Below are 7,376 nucleotides of genomic sequence, written 5' to 3'. Positions count from 1 at the left end.
CGGGGAAGAAATATGGAATAATTATCGTTGATGACTATAACATATGTACTTGGGTTAAATTACTTAGAACCAAGGATGAATCATATGATGTGTTCAACATCTTCTGCATACAAGTACAAACTAAAAAGGAATCAAATATTTTAAAGGTAAGAAGTGATCATGGTGGTTAATTTAAAAATGAGTCATTTATTTTTTTTTGTGAAAAGACAGAATTCTCCATGATTTTTCTTCTCCTAGAACTCCACATAAAAATGGAGTCGTGGAGAGAAAGAAAAAATCTTTACAAGAAATGGCTAGAACCATGTTCCATGAAAACAACTTACCTAAGTACTTATGGGCAAGAGCTGTAAACATAATGTGTTATGTTCAGAATAGAATCTATATTAGACCTATTCAGAACAACACTTTATATGAGTTGTTCAAGGGAAGAAAGCCAAACATTTATTATTTTCATCAGTTTGGATGTACATGTTACATCTTAAACAATAAATTCTATCTGAAGAAATTTGATGCCAAAGCTCAGAAGGGTATCTTTTTAGAATACTCTAAACGCTCAAAGGCATACATGGTGTATAAATCTGAAACCAATATGGTTGAAGAGTCAATACACATCAAATTTGATGACAAAGAGTCTGACAATAAAATGTTAGAGCTAGTTCAAAGTTTTTCAGAAATTTGTGTATCTGAAGACACATCATAAGCTAGAGGTCCAGAAGTTGGATGTTTAGAAGCTAAGAATCCATCAGAAGCTATCAGAACTTCATAAGAAAGTGATCCAAAAGTTTATTCATCCTCATAAGCTCATCCATAAGTTTAAGAATCGGAAGTAACTCAAGATGTATCCTTAGAAGCATCACAATCTAAGAAGACCTTCAAGTACAAGTCTTCTAATCTAGAAGAGTTAATTATTGGAAACAAAAAATAGTCCCAGAAAGACAAGGCCCTCCTTCATAGAAGAGAATTCAATGTTAGGACTACTCTCCATGACTAAACCAACTTTTGTTGATGAAGCACTTTCTGATGATTTGTGGCAATGCAAGAAGAGTTGAATCGGCTTTAAAGGAATGATGTATGTGATCTGGTACTCAAACCTTTGCAGAAGAAAATTATTGCAACAAAATGGGTATTCATAAATAAGTTCAATGAGAAAGGAGAATTGGTAAGAAATAAGTCTAGACTGGTAGCTTAAGGCTACAGTCAGCAAGAAGGTATACATTTTTCTGAAACCTTTGCACCAGTTGCAAGGTTAGAGGCAATCAAGTTACTTCTCTCTTATGATATTAATCATGACATTATTTTATACCAAATGGATGTTAAGAGTAAACTTTTAAGTGGAGTCATTTATGAAGAAGTGTATGTCAAACAACCACCTGGGTTTGAGGATTCAGTTCACCCAGATTATGTTTTCAAACTTAAGAAATCACTTTATGGACTCAAACAAACTCCTAGAGCTTGGTATGAAAGACTGAGTAATTTTTTGTTAGAAAATGGTTTTCAAAAAGGGCTAGTTCAGACCATACTCTTCAGAAATACACTTAAAAATGACATCCTAATTGTCCAGGTTTATGTTTATGATATTATATTTGGTTCAACTAATGCTTTCCTTTGCCAAGAATTTTCAAAGACAATGCAGGCTGAATTTTAGATGAGTACGACAGGAGAGCTGAAGTTCTTCCTTAGTATTTAAATCAATCGATGAAAAGAGGGAGTTTATGTTCATCAGACTAAATATACAAAGGAGCTTCTGAAAAAGTTCAAGTTTGATGATTATAAGATCATGAGCACTCCTATGCATCCTAGCTACAACCTGAGCAAAGAGTAAAGCAACACCAAGGTCTATCAGAAGCTGTATAGAGGTGTGATTGGCTCTCTACTTTATTTAACAACTTCTAGACTAGATATTTTATTCAGTGTCTGTCTGTGTACAAGATATCAGTCAGATCCCATAAAGACTCGCTTGACTACTATTAAGAGAATCTTTAGGTATCTGAAGAGAACAACCAATCTAGGGTTGCTTTATACAAAATACATATATTATAAGCTAGTTGGATCATGTGATGCTGACAATGTTGGGGATCTAATTGAGAGAAAATCCACTAGTGGAAGCTGTCAACTCATAGGTGAAAACCTAATATCCTGGGCTAGCAAAAGACAATCAACTATTGCTTTGTCTACAACATAAGCAGAATACATCTCGGCTACAAGTTGTTGCACATAACTACTCTAAATGAAATATCAGTTGGAAGGCTATCAGATAAGTGGAAGTAGTATTCCAATCTTTTATGATAATACTGCTACTATCTGTTTGACAAAGAATTATATTCAACATTCTAGAACCAAACACATAGAAATAAAACATCATTTTATTAGAGACTATATTTAGAAGGGTGTGATAGATATAAAGTTTATTGATACTGATCATCAGTGAGCTGGTATATTTACAAAAAAAACTCTTACTATTGAAAGATTTGATTTTATCAAAAAGAATCTGAACATGCATTTTATTAAAGATTAATGCTTATTTCTGAATGAAGGATCAGAGTTTGATGATGATCAAAAGCTACTATGATTAAAAGCTCTAAACTGACTATTGATGAATAGTAGCATCTGATACAACTCAGTCTCTAATGCTCAGAATTTAATTAGTTACCTCTGATAACATATAAGTGGGAGGGGGATTACATGTCCACTTATGTGTCATGGATCAGAAAGGTTTTCTGACACTTGGTTTCTTGGTTGTTGGATAATAACTTGTGGTTAATGATGTAGGTGTTGTGAATATTGTTTTCACCTCCATTTGTCATCATCATATGTTTTATCTATTTCCTTTATGCCTTAGTTTGTCTTCTCTTTGTTTTTGAGTTATTAGACTCTGAACTAGTTATTTCTCTAAATAAGACGAATTTTTGGTTCATAAGGTCCTAAGCCAGAATTCCTCTTAGACCTCTTTGTATTCTGATCTCTGAGTTATATTAATGGACTTAACCAATCCTTTTTGCTTAAGCAAAGACGTGTGACATCGGTCATACATTATTCCTTCTTATAAAAAAATTTGTTTCTGTTACCTTTGGGATTTATTTTCTTGGATAAAATTAAATCTTATTTTGATTTCTCCTAAATATTTTCTTTTATGGTTGTGTGATTAAAATTATTTTTAAACTCTCTATATTTCTCTTAACACAACAAAGTTGGTTAAAATGGTTGAAAACTTCTCTAAAACATTCTAAATGCAAAGGTAAATGATTTGTTATTATTATTAATCAAGAAAATGGTACAATTTTGCATTATTCTAATGACCAAACAAATGCTTTACAATGACTACAACTCTCAAAATACATCAGGATGAAAATCATGGCTTCTGAGGTAGTTCATCCATTCCTCATTATGAGTCCACTATCCTCATAAGAAATATTTTGAAAGATGTCAAAACTAGGACACTTAGTATTTATGTACATTGGATCTTATTGTCTATGACTAGATGTACATTATCATATTAGGACACTTAAAATCAAGTTAGATAGGTCATTACAAGTCAAAATTGTGAATTTTCATGAAAAATAAGTCTATAAGTCGATCCATTGAATTTATGAGTCGATACATACTGAAGAATTCTTAAAACGAAAATTCTACCTTCTATTAGTGCTACATAGGACCCTTGAGTCAATACATACTGCGTATGTAACACTACATTCGTGTTTTGTATCAACTCCTGCTGAAGTTTTTTTTCAAGCAAATGACTTTGCCTTTCTTGTATCGACTCCTAGAGTCCATGTAGCGGCTTCCAGGTTTTATGTATTGACTCATACAAATTTGGAGTCAACACATCCTGTTCTATTTTACAAAATTGTTAATTTTTGGCTAAAAAACTATTTTGTTTGTTATTTTTCTACACACACATATACATAGAAATATGCATTCATGCATCATTTCTCATCATTGAAACTAAGAACGTACAGAGATTTTTCTCATAATCTTTAACCTTTTCTCTCCATACATTTAACAATTACACATTATCATTTTTGTTGAGTGTCATCTAGATTAGATTGATAAGGTCTAATTTAGGATTGTTGTAATCAAATTGGGTTGAGTATTGTTTGGGGGTTTTATTGATAAAATCATTTAGGGGTTTTCCTCCAAGATCAAGGTTGATTTGGGGTTTTTGCACAAGTCTTTGCATTTGGATTCAGCCGAGTTAAAACTTTGAAGAACGGGGATTTTATCAAAGGAGTGACGGTAACCGGAGGATCATTTGAAAGGGTTGGGACAAAATTACGCAACGAGGATTCATCCGAGTGAAAACATTGAACAATGGGGTTCTGTCAAAGGAGTAGCGGTAACCGGAGGATTGACTTGGAAGTCTTGAGTCACTTGATATTTCTTAAGATCAAGGACAGAGAAAAAGTTAGGATCAACATCAAACATAGAGTTTGGGGGTTTGGATTGCTACCTTTTCTCTTGTATACAACTCTTGCAAAGGTTAATTACACATATCTCAAATCTATTTGGAATTGAGGGAAGACGTACCCATAGTGAGGAAAGTTTGGGAACTGCCTAAACAAATCTTGGTGTTTTCTCTCTCTCTCTCTCTCTCTCTCTCTCTCTCTCTCTCTCTCTCTCTCTCTCTCTCTCTCTCTCTCTCTCTCTCTCTCTCTCTCTCTCTCTCTCTCTCTCTATATATATATATATATATATATATATATATATATATATATATATATATATATATATATATATATATATATATATATATATATATATATATATATATATATATAATTTGGTAATACACAAAATGTGCAATTTGATAAACTGATTTTTCTGGTTGTGTTGAAGTAATTCAAACTGTTTTGTAAAGATAATTGAAATCTAAACAATTGCAATTTTTTTTCATGTCTTCAACGTAAAGGGAAATTATCTTGGTGTTTATTGCACACCAAATGTTTTATAAATTGTTTGTGTCAATTTTTGTTTCCAAATTCATTTGAAATTGACTACAAAGTGTGATTTTGTTCAAACGATTATTTTGTAAAATATATTGATATTTCTTTCTCATCATTAGTATATGTTTCGTTACAGTTTAAACACATTTGATTCTTCTGTTAACAGTTTGGGATATACGAGTGTCGATCCGGAATTGCTTTCGCTTTCCATAGTAAATATTTTCAAAATAGAATTTTAATTGAAGAAAACTTTATTTGTCATCTATTCACCTCTCCCTTTAGATGGTGTCCTTCGTCTAACAAGTGGTGTCATGAGCACCAATTTATCTTGTGCTTCAAATTCGCTTATTAGATTATGGCTTTTAACCTAAAGGGGTGTATAATAAAGCGTCTATTTTCAATGGCGAAAACTATAGTTATTGGAAGGATTGTATGCGTATCCATATCAACTATATTGATAGAAATGTATGGAACTCCATCATAAATGGTCCATTTGAAATTACTATGACCAATGCGGATGGTGTTGTAGTACCTAAACCGGTAGCGCAATGGAATGCGGATGATTAGAATAAGTGGTCTTGTGATTGGAAAGCAAGGATATTCTAATCTCCGCTTTAGGAGTTGATAAATATTATCGTGTTTCTCATTGCGAAACCTGTAAATCTATGTGGGGCTTATTACTAGTTGCACATGAGGGTACAAATGAGGTCAAATAAGCTAGAATCAATAGTTTGAACCAATAGTTTGAACTTTTTCATATGAAGCATGGTGAAACCATTGACGATATGCAAAAAGAGGTTCACTCATCTTATGAATTGTTCGGATGCACTTGGTAAGCCGGTTTCCAATGAAATTGCTACTAACAAAATTTTGAGATGTCTTAATAGGGAATGCAACCTAAGGTTAGCGACATCAAGAAAGCTAACAACCTATTGACATTAGATGCTACTACTTTATTTGGTAAGCTTGAAGAACATGAGCAAGAGCTCATTTGCTTAGAGAATCATGAGAAGAAGATTAAGAAAGAAAAGAATAAGGAAAAGAAGGTGGATAAGAAGTCAATTCTCTAATGGCTTCTAGTTCTAAGTCTTCTACAAAGAAGCAAGATAATATTGGAACGAGTGATGGTGAATGTTTGAATGATGAGGAAATGAGGTTGTTTGTTAAACAGTACCATAAGTTCATTAAGATAAATAGAGTGAAGCACTCTGACAAGAATCTCATCAACTATAGAAGACAAGAAAACTCCTCAAAGCAAGATGAGAATAAGAAAGGAAAATCAAAGGGTTCATGCTTCAATTGCAAAAAAACCAGTCATTATAAGCCGGATTTTTCATTTCTTAAGAAGGATAAAGGAAAGGGTCAATACAAGAAGTCTAGAAAGCCTAGAAGAGCATACATCGCTTGGGTAAGTGATAGTGAATCCTCAAGTGAAAGCGATGAAGCGACAATTATTTTTCTCATGGCCCATCATCATAAGAAGAAAAATGTAAGTCATTCTAAATATGAACCTATTGATGAAATTCCTTATTCTGAATTACAAATTGATGTTGAAAATCTATATGGTGAAGTCTTAGATGCTTTTAAAAGGTTGGCTTCAAATAAAAGAATCTTTTCATACTTAGAAGCCAGAGTTTTAGAAACTGAAAAACAAATGGAAACTCTTAAGCAAATCATGTTAGATGCTTCAAAAGTTGATGTTGAGGAAGAGAAATCTTCTTGGTTTGATTGTGAAACTTGTCACATATGGAAAAAATAGGTTGTTACTCTAAAAGCCAAATAACTCAAAGCTTTAAAACCAAAAGCCATATTCGCTATTAATCCTAAAAAATTTAAGAGATCGTTAAATGTGTGATAAATGGTTTTTACATCATCTTTTATTACTTTTTTTGCTTGACTATTTTATCGTTTTATTTCGTTTTAGTTTACTTTACCAAATTTTATGCTTTGATTGTCTATTTTCAATGTTTTTCAGGTCTCAATGAGTATTCGGGCCAAAGTGAAGTAAAAGCACAAAGAATCGAGAAGAATGGAAAAGTTGCAAAACATAAGTCAGTGGGTTGATACGGGTGCTCGTAGCACGTGTTACGGCCCGTAGCAACTAATCCATTTCCCTCTTCTCAATTTTCTCCATCCATCCAAAAGCAGTGGTCTGCTATGGGTGCCCGTAGCACGTGTTATGATCCATAGCAGGCATGCGAGTTTTGGAGTTTTTGTTTCCTTTTTCTGATCAATTTGTTGTTGATTTTATCACTCACCGCCTTCCAATTTGACTTTATTATGTTTTTAAGAGGCATTGAAGTTGATGTTTTGTGCCATGTTTAGAATAAACTATAAAGCTAAGAGTTGGTACTTAGTTTTAGGCATCCGGAATATTACAGTTTATATTTCACGCTTTATTTTTCTGCTTTTTCTAGTTTAGGCATCCAGGATAAA

Source organism: Lathyrus oleraceus, chromosome 3 (assembly GCF_024323335.1).
Source record: "Lathyrus oleraceus cultivar Zhongwan6 chromosome 3, CAAS_Psat_ZW6_1.0, whole genome shotgun sequence".
NCBI lineage: Eukaryota > Viridiplantae > Streptophyta > Magnoliopsida > Fabales > Fabaceae > Lathyrus > Lathyrus oleraceus.
This window is presented reverse-complemented; position numbering follows the sequence as displayed.